This window comes from Protopterus annectens, chromosome 7.part0 (assembly GCF_019279795.1).
Source record: "Protopterus annectens isolate FY-2018-M chromosome 7.part0, PAN1.0, whole genome shotgun sequence".
Taxonomy (NCBI): Eukaryota; Metazoa; Chordata; order Ceratodontiformes; family Protopteridae; genus Protopterus; species Protopterus annectens.
In genome coordinates this window covers 1,263,563,444-1,263,579,193 of record NC_056739.1, presented here as the reverse complement: position 1 = coordinate 1,263,579,193, position 15,750 = coordinate 1,263,563,444, and the positions used below count along the sequence as shown (strand labels likewise).

Genomic DNA, 15,750 nt, shown 5'->3' with positions numbered 1-15,750 from the left:
TACTGTTAAATGACTGTGCTGGTTGATATGTTTGTGAAAACATCAGGGTTATGTATATCTGACATGGCTTAGTGGTAAATCACTTTGGCTATTTTGTGCAGGGTCCTGGGTTCAAGCCTTGTAGAGGCTGTTTATTTTGTTGCTGGGCAAAACAAGGGCCATTGGATACAGAGTGATTAATGCACTTTTAAGAAGTTGTAAGCGGGTTTGCATGGAGTTGCGTGGAGGTAAGCTTTGCTAACTTCCGGTTGCAGTTTCTTATACTGATTTAGCTTCTCAATTGCTTAATCTGTGTAGGCATTGCTTACCCCCGCACAAACAAGCTTAAACCCACTTACTGCTGCTTAAAAGTGCTTGCTCCCACTTACCCCCGCACTAATTTCTTTAAAAGAAATGAAGACGGGTTGATATGAAATTGGTAAAAAAGGGGCACAAAGAGGGAAAGACAGTAGGGAAAATAGCTAGAGATGTGCAGGACGGGTGTAGGGAAGGTCCATAGTTGCCCATTTCTTCTACAGCTACAGCTGTGCATATACACTGAATTTGGATGCTCAAACCCCTGAGAGAGGGGTGAGGACAACAATAATATATTGTGAAGCCAATTCGACCAGATTACATGCTCAGTGGACATGTGTGCGAAATGGACAGCTATGTATGGGGTGAGATTTGTTTTGGAACAGATTGCCCTTTTTTTTTTCAGGTGAGAGTGGGATGTTGGGGAGGGATAGTAGGTATATTTGGGGAGGTAGGTTGGGTAGGATAACAGACAAGACAGACAAGACAGCATACAGGGGTGGTATATGACACATGTGGGGGTAAACACCTTGATGGGGAGGGGTGTTTGGAACTCGGAAGCCCATGAGCCCCCTAGTGGATACAGTTGGACTGAGGTCCCCATCCATGGGCAGTCACCACTGCACCTTCACAGCCCCGAAGGTGGCTGTGCTGGGCACTGAGTAGGAGGGCCAGGCCAACCCTCTAGTTGTGACATGTGGCCCTCAAGCTGGCATAGCAGATCTCCAAACTCCCTGGGGAGCTTACTACTCACCACACCCCGGACCTGGCGATGGGTGACAGTGTCCTGGCTGTGCTCACTCTCTGGGGGGAGAGCCCCATCCCCTGAGGTGGTTCCACCTGAAGGTGGTGCAGGACCAGCGGACAAGGAGATCCTGGGGTGGGCCCCAGACGTGCTGGTGCCCGGTGCCACAACCAGATGAGGTGGGACAGGTGGGTCCACTGGCACCGGCCTTCCCAGACATGCTATGGTGTTTCAATTTTACAACATATGTGGGTTAGTAATAGTCGACACATTCCAGGGTTAGGTATAACAGCATGCATAGATATTCCCATTAACCCAAAAACACCAGATATGGAACAGTTGCATAGCAAACAGAACACATGCATATATGGAACCACAGTGACCATTACGACAGCATGCAGGTACATTGATGGCAGCATGCCACCAATGTGGGAATATTTCTACATGGCACATGCATAGAAACAAATTTAAATATTTATCAAACAATAGGACATATTTCCCAAAAGTAGATTTAATGGAGCACATACCAGCTGAGTTGTGTATTTAGTTTATTGTTGCAGATATGGTGGGGGAGAAAGATGTCAGTTAGCAGCTAGTATATTCCTGTAGTTCTCATTACTTTCCTAGTCAGTGCTGTGATCTGTACCTTACATGTATTAGTATACTATCTTATGGCCTTAGTTTGGACAGTGGTATGGATGTAGACAACTATATACATGAACTGAGTTTTACCTGCAGTATGCACCTTTTACCTGGTATACCTGTGTAGGTATTGTTTGATAACACTACCTAACTGTTTCTGCACATATTTCCAGATTCCATGTTGATGTTATGCACATACCTGTACATCTCTTATTGCACACACTCTGGGCATGTCTTGACCACATGCAGGTGAACCAGGACATATTTTGACTATTGCCCTCTTAAACCTTTGGTGAGTTGTACAATGGCAGGTTTGTTTTCATTGACATTTTCCAAATATGTACAGGCCTGACACTCAGTTATATGACATGAAAAGCTGCCTACATGTCAGAGATTAGCACACTGATATGCCAGGAGACAGGATAACAGCTGGCAGATATGGGACAATTAACTGGACATTTTGGACAATTCTGTACAATTGTGGGGTATGATTCTGCAAACAGCTTACTACCACTCCCAGATTTGAACCATGGCTGTGTCTGCTAATATAAAACAGTGTCCATCACAGTTGAGTGTGCTATATAGGTATTGCTGTGTATCTCTTCTCTGATTTCTGTCTATAAGTCTCCTGTGGTTTTACAATCTGACCTTGTAATTACAACACTCTTATACAGGATTTCCTAGACTGTTTTTTATGTAGCACAGTATGGGTGACAGTGATGAGTAATACCTTATTATTCAGAGCAACTGCAACACTAACAATGCCATACAATACCACAGTAAACAATACCAGTACAGGATATCAATCTTTTATTTCTAGGCACAGTTTTTGTATCTCACAGACCTGTGGGGGCAATATTTGTTAGCACTACCTGAATGTTGCCACACATATTACCAGATTCCACATTAGTATTATGCACATACATCTCACTCTGTTACTGTACACACTCTGGTTACAGCTTCACAACATGGGGGTGGAGATGGGACATACTTGGCTTATTACTCTCATAACATTTTGGGGAGTTGCTAGGTGACAGGTTTGTTCTTATAGATGTCTGACAACCAGTTGTATTTCTTATTTGCTACCTAACCATCTGGGATCATACCACTGATTTGCCAGGGGGATAGGGTGACAGACAGCGGATATGGGCCAAGTAATTGGAGATTCTGGACATATCTGTACAGTTGTGGGTTATGATTCTGCATACACCCTACTACCACTCCCAGGATTCGAACCATGGCTGTGTGTGCTAAAAATACAACAGTTCATGTGTCAGTTGAGTGTGCTATTTGGAATATGTTGTCTGTTGTTTCACTGTTTTCTGTCTAAGTCTCTCTCAGTTGTACTATATGATCTCTTGTGATTACAGCAGTCATATAGAGACATTGCTACACATTTTATTTATGTATCACAGTGTGGGTAACAGTGCTTAATACAACAGTACTATTAAGAGATTGCAACTCTACATTACCATATGATACCAGAGTAAACGTATGCAGTCCAGTAGTTAGACCTTTATTGCCAGGCTATTAGGCTTTTATTTACATACAACCTATATGAGACTCTTCCTGCCATATTCTCTGGTGTATGCAGTACATGCCTTAAACAATACAGGTTTTATATAGGCAATTAACTTACTAATGCTTTTAGATTTATTTTCTATGACAGTACATGCAAGAGTATTACAAACCTGCCTCGCACCGCAACCGCTGCAATCTACAGGCAAGGGCTTCTTAGTTCACAACCTGCTCATCTGCCACTGTGAAAGACATAAGAGGAATATGTAGCCATACCTATCCATAATATTCATGAGCTGGCAATTATTAAACAGGTAGTGGACTAATATTTAAACGTGGCTGGGACATCCTCCATCCTCCTAGCCTCCTGGATCCACTGATCCAAGAGATCCCTCTTTCTCCGCTTCAGGTCGGCATAGTGATGCCTGACCTGGTCACAAGTTCGAGGTATGCCAGTGGCACTGGTGAGGTCACTGGTGAAATGGTCCCAGGCTTCTGCTTTGTATTGGGAACCCTGGTACTGGCCCTGCAGCAGTCTCTGGTCATGGTCTTTAACAAGGAGTCCTGCCATGACTCTGGACTCCTGGATACCCCAGTGCTGTGCCCAAAAGCGCACACCCTCTCCCATACCAGTCAGTGTGCTTACAGGAGGAAGCTGCAACCAGTTATGAGATGTATTCCCACCTGTTGGGTTTAAATAGGGCTGATTTCCTGCACTTTGCTGTGATTGGACGGTTTTGAAAATGCTAAGCTATGGGCAAACCTGCTTACCTGAGGTTGGCATTGCTTAAAGGGGTACAACAATGGGCAAACTGATTTAGCTGGCTTACACATTGTTTACACCTAGTAAGCTGGGCTGTGCAATGCTTAGCATTGCTTAATTTTTAATTTGCATACTATTTGCTGTTTGGCATTGATTCATTATTCATTATGTTATTGGAGTGCAGGGAGTGCCTTCTGTGTGGAGTCTGCGTGTCCTCCCCGCGGTTGGATGGGCGTTTGAAAGACATGCGTAAATGGGCGTGCCTTTGTTGAAGGTTGGACATCGAGCTAGCACCTCGGCATTCATTAAAATCTACTGTCAATCATTAGCAGACCGGAGTTCCACTGTGGCGACCCCTAATCGGGAAAAGCCGAAAGACAAACAACAACGTTATATATGTGTTTGGTATCCATGATTCATGTGTACGTACACTGTACGGTATCCTTGTGTTTATTAGGGGATTTCAATACTTTATTACAATGACACCTCACATCTGGACTTAATGCAGTACTCCAGTTCACATATTTGTGTTATGTAGTAGGTTATACAACATAAAATTGTATACAGATTCCTTTCACATGTTAAGTTTGATTTTCCTATAGTGAGGATCTGTGTGCTGATACCTCAATCTTATGTAGTGTTGTGAGGGCTTAGTGGTTAACTACTTTGACTATAGTGTACAGGGTCCTGGGTTCAAAACCTGCAAAGGCTGTTTATTTTGTTTCTGGCCAGAACAGCGGCTGTTGCATACAGAGTGATTAAGGCACTTTTAAGCAATTGTAAGTGGGTTTGCGCAGGTTTGCATGAAGATAAGCAATGCTAAACTCCTATTAAATATGCTTACAGAGAGTTAGCTTCAATATTGCTTAACCTGTGTGCACATTGCTTACCCCCATGCAAATGGGCGTAAACCCACTTACTACTGCTTAGATATGCTTACTCTTGCTTAATAGTGCTTACTTCCACTTACCCTTGCATTAATTTAGACAGTAATGTAAAATGGTTCTTGGGAATGTGGTGGATTTGGACAATCTATGGATTTATCATTCATTGCACATTGTACCTTTGATTTGTATCCCTGATTCATGTGCACATATACTGTATGGGGCACTTGTGTTTATCTGTGGATTTTACAACATTATGACAATGATACCTCACATCTGCATTTAGTGCAGTACTCCAGTTCACAAATATATGTTATTTAGTAGGTTATGCAGAAAAAAATATTGCTCATAAAGTGATTTGACATGGAAAATGGAATGTACTGGAATGAGATTCAAACCGGGAATGACTGCTCGTAAGGTGAATACTCTGCCCACTACACTATTGCAGTATTGCTTCATTTGCATATATCTTGATATTTATCCTCTTGTACCATTTAAGCTGCAATAAACGTAGCTAAGCAATGGACATCCTATGCACATATGGTTAAATTGTATCTGTTTGATAAAAAGAAATTAGCTTGTTTATATTTTATATTTTAACTATTGCTCTTATAAACTTGGGGGGATGTTGCTGTGGGTATGCGAACACCTATGAGCAGTCTCGCTCATTCTTATTGCTAACCTGCTGTTCTTGCTTGAAGGGGAGTGTACATTCTGTGAGCTCTGCTCTCAGACACGGCCCCTGCACTTGTACATGCTCCATGTCCGTTTAGGAGCTCAGGCAGTGCACCTTCATTAATATGCCTGGCGCGCTGCCATGCTGCTCCTAAATAGCTGCTTCCAGTGGGAGGGTGGCCTAACGGTTAAGGTGTTTGCCTTACAAACACAAGGTGCAGGGTTTTAGTCTCACAAGGGATAATTGGCTAGGCTTAAAATGGCTCACAAGGGCAGTTAGCTTAGTACTAACTTATGAACCTTATTATTACGAACCATGCAAGACTAAGCTAGTCCTGCACAGAAGAATAGTGAATCTGGGGAGATTGTTTGTAAATTAGTTTGCCAATATTCCTTTTGGGTTTATAAACTGAGAGAAGATGCTGATCAGCACTCCAGCGAGGCCAGGGGGGTAGAGAGTAACATGGGAGGTGAGAGCAGGGCAGGCAGAAAGTTGTTGAGTATGGAAAAGGTAGTGTGGAGTTGTGATTGTAGGAGAAGGTGTGGAAATTTCATCCACTGACATTTGTTTAGTGAGAGGCAGTGATGTGAAGAGAGTGGTTGGTTTAGAATAAATCTGGCAGTTTTGTTGTATGATTGTTTCAGTTTCTGTATTGAGGTAGTTGCTATATTGGTAAAGATGGGGGAAGCGTATAGAATACTAGGTAAGAGAACTGCCTGAGCAAGAGTACATTTAGTGGCAGTAATGAGGAATTTTTTTGTTCCTATAAAGCAGTCTAAGCTTTTTTTTTTTGATGGCCTGTTGTATATGCAAGTCAAATTTTAGTTGCATATACGTATATACATATATATATATATATATATATATATATATATATATATATATATATATATATATATATACATACACGTACATATATATATATATATATATATATATATATATATATATATATACAGTAGAACCTCCATAGTTGACCACCTCCTTAAGTTGACCTCATTTTCATAGACCAGACATGCAACACATGTACTCAATGGAAGACCAACCTCTCTATATTGACCACCTCTGTAAGTTGTACCTTGACCACTTGGACTGCGGCAAACATTGTTAATTTACCCACTATAACTTGACCAGTTGAGTCCACTGTACACCAAGGGGTAAAAGGTGTGGGCTTTGCCCCTTAGTTGTATTATTTTTTTCTTTAGTAGAAGTTCTTTTTTCACATTTAATTATTACCACACTTTGGATTAGCCCTACCATCCTATTGTTTATCATGTGTTGCTGAAGATTTTTTAAAGTGAAGGCCTGGTCTGAATTGTAGGTACATCCAACAATTACTGAAAAATTTTACAGTTAATTGAGTCATGATGGTCCAAAGGAAAGAACTCAAAGAGCTGGCATTGAAGAAAAAGGTTGATCTTCTACATTTTCTGGAAAGCAACAGCCAAAGAAAGACGGCGGAACATTTTGGTGTTAGCAAGACCACAGTTAGCAACATCCAAAAATATAAACATGAGTACTTGAAGAAATATGGTAAGGAAAGCAGAGACCTGCAGTGGAAAATGAGGAAAACACCCGTCAATGAAGTCAATAAAGCCACATTAAGCTGGTTCAAACAAATGAAGGCAGTTAACACCTGAATCTCCGGGCTGATTATCCAAGAAGTTGCTAAAAAATTCACACAGGAATTCGGGGTGGCAGATTTCCAAGCATCAAGTGGTTGGCTTGAGAAATTTGAACTGTGTCATGAGATGTCTCAGAAATCTTGTGTGGTGAAACCAATGATGTTCCTGTAGAAGTTGTAGAAGAGTTCATCAAAAACTTCCTGGACTTCGCCAGAGGCTTAAAAGATGATGACATCTTTAACGCTGACGAGTGTGGATTCTTTTTCAAGGTGATGCCTGACAAAAGCCTCATCATGAAGGGTGACAAATGTAAGAGCAGAAAACTTTCCAAAGAATGTTTTACAGTTCTGCTTTGTGCTAGCTCATTCTAGGAGAAACTAAAGCTGCTGGTGACTGGTAAATCGGCAAGGCCACATGCATTCAAGAACCTGAAGCCCGAAGACCTCCCCGTCACTTGGAGATCAAACAAATGTGCAAGGATGATTGGTGGCCTATTTGAAAAGTGGGTAAGGGGTATTGACTGAGAAAAGAAGAAGAATAAATGGTCTAGTCTATTGACAGTAGACAACTGTCCTGGCCACCAGCAAGTGAATCTTCTCACAAATGTGACACTGAAATTTCTGCCTCCAAACACAACCTTAAAAATACAACCTCTTGATCAAGGCATCATCAAAACATTTAAAATGCACTACCAAGCCCAGCTCCTGCAGGGGGTCATTACTAAAGCACAAACCTGTGGTCCGCCTGTAGAAGCAACGTCATCTGCTGCATCAGTTAACACCCTGGATGCTGTCCTCTGGATCAGTTCCGCTTGGAATAAAGTTCAGCCAGAAACGATACAAAAGTGCCACAACCCAAGAGCACAATGTTTTGGCCCAATCAGACAGTCCACCTCCCATGGCAGAATTTGAAGGAGTAGATTTTGAAGGTTTTGTTGCAATGGATGATGTAATGAACCTGACCCAAAAGCAGTTTTCCAAGCAATATTGACTGAAGTACAAACCAGCATAAAAGTGCATGAAGTAGCTGATGAAGTGGAAGAAGCAAGTGAGGATGACACAGAAATTGCAGAGACTCCAAAAGAAGAGGATGCCAGGCATCTGATAATGCAGATGAAGTCATTTGCTGTGCAAAAATGCCTAGGTATGCTGAGTGGTGTAGCCAGCACTGAGAGTGCTTTCTCCACTTATCTTTGTAATAAATAAGAAACAGACCAAGACCAACTCTTTTTTCAGAAAGAATGATTAAACCATGAGAAAACAGTAAATGTATTGATTTTGTATAATACTGTATATATGATTTTACTGTGTTTTGATTATATATGATTTTGTATGATATTCTCTAATAAAAGCTGTACAAGAAAGTAAATTACATGTATGTATCAGTACAGTAGGCCTAGTTTCTTATGTTGACCACCACCGTATGTTGACCCATTTATTACAGTATTTTGGATGGTCAACTTACAGAGGTTCTACTGTATCTCTCTCTCTCTCTCTCTCTCTATATATATATATATATATATATTTGTTTATTTATTTATTGACATTTGTTAACCAGGTTAGTCCAGCTGGGCCAGAGACCCATTTTCAATGCAGACCCGAGGAGAAAAGCTCCAGTTACAAATAGTTTAAAATACAAAGAAATTAAATTTGCATTACATAACAATTCAGTTAATAATACATAAAATTGAAGTTTGGAATGCAATTACATAGAAAGTTACTATGTACACAGTATAAATACATATAAATACACCGTGTGGGATAAGAACAACAAAATAAGTAAGGTAAATCATATCAGCAGATGTATAGAGAACAATATATATATATTTTTTGTGTGTGTGATGCATCCTCAGAGAAATAATAGTGTTAGAGCAGTTAATCAAAGTTTGATGTGAAGTATAATTGTGTGATGAGAATGCATTGTATAAGGTGGAAGGGGTGGGAGGAGGTAGATTAAGATGCTAAGGCCTGAGGGAAGAAATTGGAAAAAAAATAATGGTACAGGATTGTAATGAAATTAGGTGGGGTCATGGCATAAAGAAGTTTTAGTGCTAAGTAAGTGAAGTCTGAGTTCTTTTTAAAGTCTATGGGGTGGGTAATGGAGTGTATGTGGGTTGGAAGTTTATTCTATGCTTGGGATACAGAGGATTTGTACAGTAGTTTACCGATAGTTTTCCTTGGTTGGTAAGTGTCTAGGAGCTTTTGGTTTGAGGTGTGGAGTGTACAGTTGGGGGTATAGATTGAGACTAAGGAGGAGAGAGCAGGACAAGAGGATGGTTTGTGTAGTATGCATGAATGATTTGAAGTTGTGATAGAAGGAGCTGTCGTGGAAGTTCTAGCCATTTTAGAGAGCTGAGTGCAAGGCAATGGTGTGAGTTATATGGGGAGTTGGTGACAAATCTTGCTATCTTGTGGTAAGTTTGGTGGAGTATGGCCAGGGTAGTGGACTGAATGTTAGTTAGGATGGGGGTGGCATAGAGAAGGGAGGGGAGAAGAAGAGCCTGTGCCAGGGAGTGACTAGCACTAGAAGTCAAATATTTTCGGTTGCGGTAAACCACACCCAATTTTTGGTGATTTTTTTATGCCTTGGAGGATATGTAAGTTAAATTTAAGTTCATTGTCAATGATGGCACCTAGAAGCTTAGTGTGGGAGTCAGGTTGTATGGTAGTGTTGTCGGAGGATGTAATGAGAAAGGTAGATTTAAAGTGAGAGAGAGAACAAGGAAAGAATAGTAGGAGTATGTTTTTTGTGGGTTTAGGATGAGAAGATTATCAGACAGCCACTTTTCAATAGAAAGAAAAGTGTCTTGGGTAAGAGTTTGAAGGTCAGAGATATGGAACTGCAGATAATAGTTGAGTCATCAGCGTATTGAATTAGAGTAGATTGTTTGCAGGAAGTATGACGTTCATTAGTAAAGATGTTAAACAGGAGGGGACCCAGGATGGAGCCTTGGGGGTACCCCTATAGTCATTGGAGGGTAGGGTGAGCAGAAGGAGAGCCATCAAACAGATTGTTGTCTATGAGACAGGTAGCTAGAGAAAAAGGGCAGTCAGGAAGCAGATAAATTGAGATTAGCAAGTTTAGAAAGCAGTAAAGAATGAGAGACAGTGTCAAAGGCGTCAGAGAGGTCGAGGAAGAGACAGGATGCAAGATGATTGTTATCACAGGTTTCAACTACAGTATGTGTAAATGTTAGGAGGGCTGTAGCAGTGCTGTGGTAGGTACGGAAGCCATGATGAGTGGGTGTAAGAAGGTTCTGCTGGAGAAGATAGTATATATATATATATATATATATATATATATATATATATATATATATAAACTGTAAATACAGAACTAATGACAACCTACAAAAATTTTTTATAGCCTTTGAGCTGATAAAAAACAATTTATGTTCATATGCTTATTTAATCTCATTTTGTTTTTATCAGATGCTAACCTAAGTTGCTTTTCTGTTTCTTTATATTCTAATAATGGATTGTAATTACCTCTAAATTCACCAACTTGAATATTATTCAGAACAAAAAAATGTAAACTTCCTAAAGTTAATACACTCTTTTGCATAAATAACCTCAAAGGACACAAAAACCCCTGGCAATTAACTGCAAGGTAATATACCAAAGATCAAAAATATATAATGTGCAAAATACCAAAGCAGAAACACAGCCAAGAAGTAACAGCATTTATAACAACTCTCTTAAAACATAAAAATACATTTAACAAGATAAGCACTTTCACAATAAAATTGCTTCATCAGATCACATTCAACAAACTAAAACACAGGACCTTGGGTAGTTTGGACGCAGCTGGGCATGGTAAGGGTTCAGGTAGATGTAAAGGATGTGGACATTGTGCCTGCATTGAGGAAATTAATGTTTTTATACATCCATCAACTGGTCAGATGTGTCAGCTTACAGCCTCTGCTGATTGTAATACCAAGAACTTAGTTTATCTGGCACGCTGCTTGTCTTGCAATTCTTTTTATGTAGGCAAGACAGACATTTGAGGGAGAGGATAAGAGACCACTTATATTGTGCACGTAGAGGTTTAACTTATAGTGCCATTTCTAAACACATGAATAGTAAAGGTGACGACCATAGGTTCTTGGTTCTTGAGGTTATGTATGAGGGTGATAGGAAGGAGGATATAGTTAATAGAACTGAGGAAGTAGTATTGAGATGGATTTTGAGACTAAGAGCTCATCAAGGTATAGGTCTCAGTGATTACATTTCCATTAAACCAGTCCTCAAAGCATGTAGGTTAAGGAAATAACTGTTTTTTTACATATGTTTTTTATATGTTTTTCGGTTTGTTTTATTTTTCCATTTTTGTAATGTGTATTGATTTGGTTTTTGGAGTGTACTTATATGATGTGAAAATGCACTACTCTTAAGAAAGGTGGAGTGTTAGTTAATTATCATTTAATTTGTTGCCTAGAGATAGGAGATGTATTTACATTTATTGGCTGCTAGGGTGTTTTAGGATGATATATATTACCTGTTTTAATTTGTTGAATGTGACCTGATGAAGCAATTTTACTGTAAAAGCACTTACCTTATTAAATTTTATTTTTATGTTTTAAGAGAGTTGTTATACATGCTGTTACTTCTTGGCTGTGTTTCTGCTCTGGTATTTTGCACATTATACACTCTTTTGCATATTTAGCTAAGGCATTACTTAAATCACATTTCTTAATTGCAGTAATATGTTTGTATATTCTTTTGAAAAGTTTTCTTATGGTTTTACCTACATAAAAACAGTTGCAGGTCTCACAAAAGGCCATATAAACTATGCTGCATGAATTACAGTTAAATGTTCTTTAGCCTAAATTTACTTATGAAGACTGTTTATATAGATAAATTATGTAGCTGTAACATACCTGCAAAATTTACATGTATTACACTTATATGTGCCTGAAATATTGCAATTTTTATAGAATTACTTGACCTCTCCAATACTGACCTTATATTATTGCAACTTTTTTAAGTAAATCATAGGATCATAGGAGGTTACTAGGATAATGCCCTTGGGGCCCTTACAAGCCTAGCCAAGAGTTCCAGCAGGTTTTGTTGCTGTCACATATTAGATTCAGGCCTTTCAAGTAGGTAATGCTCAAGGAGGTAGACTTATGGATATGGAGCATCTCTAGTAGGGCAGGGTCCGAGATTGCCTTTTAGGCAAGACACAGATCACCTCTGAGAAATCTGTACGATACCATGTAGAATGATAGTGATTTGAGCCTGTCTATGTAGGACAGGTGTTGGAGGCCATGGATTCTCTTTGTGAGGTATTTCTGTGGCCTTTCCAGTTGGTGCAGATGCTTGGAAAAGTACATACTAAATGGGGCATTATACTCAATTATTGGTCTAATGAGGGAGAAGTATAGAGAGGTAATCACCTTTACCTATGAGATGAACCAAGTAAAAGGCTTTTCTGACTACTGCTGCTACATGATGGTCGAATGTGAGATTGTTATCAACCTGAGTTTCCAGGTCTCTCACCACAGGTTATGTGTTTAGGGGCTTGTCGTTGATGTGGTAATCAGTAGGGGCCATGTTTCTACCAAATGGTATGATAATACTTTTTCTGTGTTTAGCTTAAGGCCATGACATTGGCACCAGCCATTAGTTGCTGTGATCCCCTCTTGCGGTATGTTAACATCATTTGGGGAGCCAATGACAGTACCCAACTTACAGTTGTCTGCAAATGTGGTCAGCCACAGGCATTTTGTCTTTGCCTGGACCTCTGAGAAGTAGATGCCAAACAGTAGGGGGCCCAGGACAGATCACTGGGGAACTCCACCAGTGGCAGGTCTGCTATTGGAGGTGGAGGTGCCTATTATGACCTTGAGGGTCCTGTCAGTGAGCCAGTTGGCCACCCACTTGATGAGACAGGGATTTACACCAATTTGTGTTAGCTTTTTGATGATGCCTGAGTGGGGGGTTGTGTCAAAGGCCTTGGTCAAGTCAAGGTAAGCTGTATGTACTGACTTTCCCTTATCCAGGGCCTTGGTCATAGTCACAAAGAAGTAAACCAGCTTCAACAGGCAAGATCTGCCCTCAACAAATCAGAACTGGGTGGAGTCAAGTGCTTGGAGATTGCCTATGTCCTTGTTTACGAGATCCATAATAATATACTCTATGGCTTTACAGCTCAGACTTGTCAAGCTAATTGGGCAACAGTTTCCAGGGTCAGTAGTGGCACCACCTTTGTGCAAGGGTATGACAATGGCAGTTCTCCACTCTGCTGGAATGAAGCCTGTACTTAGGCTGTGGTTGAATAGGGTGCTCAATGGTGAAGCCAGTTCTTAGTGGAGATGGTGCAGAATACAGCCCGGGATACTATCAAGTCCCATGGAAGCTATGTTCTTTGCCTTAGATAGGGCCTTTACCACTTGATCTACAGAGATAGGAGGTGCAGGACAGGTACTGGGTATGTCAAATGGGGGGTGCAGGGGGTGAAGTTTGTGCTGAACCTATCTGCTAGCAGGTTGGCTAAGTCAACAGGATCAGTGTAAATGATACTGTTAAGTACTAATTTGGAACAAACCTGAGCTTTGCTATGGATTTTCCTGACGTAACTGAAGAATGCTTTGTGGTTTCTCTTTGTTTCGGAGGCCAGCTTATTACTTCAGCCAAGTCAACATTTTTTTCAAAATGTACAATTATGACCATTTTCTCCAAAGGGATATTATTCAGATTTTCACATCCAACCTACAACTCTCAAAACTGTAAAAAAGTTAACTATATACGTTAAAAGACCATGGATTATTCTTTGTGTATGAGTGTCTGTTAACACAGCTTATGAGTCTCTTAACACAGCTTAAGTAACTATAACCTTTCATTGTCTACCTGTTAAATTTATATATCCAATAACATAACCTCTTTAAAGGTGGATATCAAAATAATTTTGCAAATAACAGACCAATAAAGTCCAATGAGAAAGATAATAGAAAGAATAGTGCAAATGCAATTAAGATTTTTTTTTCTTACAGACAAAATAATCATCTCACAAATACAGCATATCTTTTGACTTGGCAATAGTACACAGACAGCACTAACAAAGGTGGTGAGATTTGTGTCAACTGACTGTGACCAGAGCTCTCAACTTTTACCAACAGAATTTGGAACAAAGTAAAAATAACTAAATAAAAGGCCACAAAATTAGGGACACGTTTTAAATGTTGGCACTATTATCTTAGAAATTCTCAAAATGATGTCCAGTTTTAGGAGGAATGAAACAAAACTTTGAGAAGCATTAGAGGTGCCCTCCAAAATAAGGAGAGTTGAGAGGTCTGACTTTGACAAAGAACTAAGTACAACAGCTCAGTTATCAGGACATTTCAAAAGCTTTTGATATAGCAAAGCATCACATTCTACTGCAGATATTTTAGCCAGTTTGATTTCCAAGATGGCTGCATACTGATCAACAGCTTAATTTCAGTTCCCCCATTGTGAAAAAAGACACTGAGAAAAATGGGCTAGAAATTCTGCCAATTTTAGTAAAATTCAGCTAATGGCTAGTAAGTGCACTGCCTAGATGCTAGCAAAGAAGAGACACAGAGAGCCTGAAAAAAATCAGGTAAAAAATGTGCTCAAAGCTGATTTTGAAAACATTGAAAAAGTATATCAAGTCAAATAACAAAAGGCTGGGGAAATGGAAGAAGCTTAAAAAAGCTATTCAGATGAACCAACAAAACTGTAAAAATCAGAGAACAAAATGAAGAAAAAAACTGGCTGAGTATGAGACTTCTCAAGAAGAGCTTTTTTAAAAATTGGTATAGTTGGAAGACAGAACACACAGAGAGAAAACCTGAGGTTTTCTGCTGTACCAGAAAAACTGGAGGGAACAGACTACATTAAATTTATGAATGCAGAAATAGGCAACAGCACTTGTACTCCACAGCAGGATTTGTTAATTGAAAGGGCACATTGAATGTATGCTTCAAAACTGGCTATGAGAAAGGAGCCAAAACCTATATTAGTAAAGATGCAATCATAGCAGCAGAAAGAGTTGATCCTGACAAAACTGGGAGGGAGGTTGGCATAATGGTTAAGATATTTGTCTTATAGACACAAGGTGCAAGGTTTGATTCTCACATGGGTTAATTGGTTAGGCTTAAAGTGGCCCACAAGGGCAGTTAGCCTAGTACTAATCTATGAAAAAAAGGCAAAGTATTAAAAATTGGAGACAGTAGAATGTTTGCAGAAAATGATTATTCACTGTACATCAGGCATAAGGGAAGCACAGTTATCCCATCAGTTAGGGAATGTTGATACTCAGGTGTTAGATTCAAGCTGATATATATATATATATATATATATATATATATATATATGGATCTAGGACTATTGAACGAAAGTTCTATAGTCTGAATCCACAATAACCGAACGCACTTTAATGAAAGCACTTTCACTGAAAAAGCGCTTCCATTAAAGTCTGTTTGAAAAAAAACAAAACAATAAATCTTCTTTTATGCAGGGAGGCAAGCCCCCCCTACACCCCCCATGTGGGGGGCTGTGCCCCCCACACCCCCCTACTTTTATATTCTCACTCTGATGTCGCACTACAGTGGGGAAAAGAGAATTCTTTCTTAACCACAC

General features: G+C 39.7%; 1 long non-coding RNA gene across 1 annotated transcript in view; it reads left to right on the top strand.

The window, feature by feature from the left end:
* Positions 1 to 15,750, top strand: part of LOC122807005 — a 543,066-nt gene that overhangs the window by 294,925 nt on the left and 232,391 nt on the right. The window lies entirely within an intron of this gene.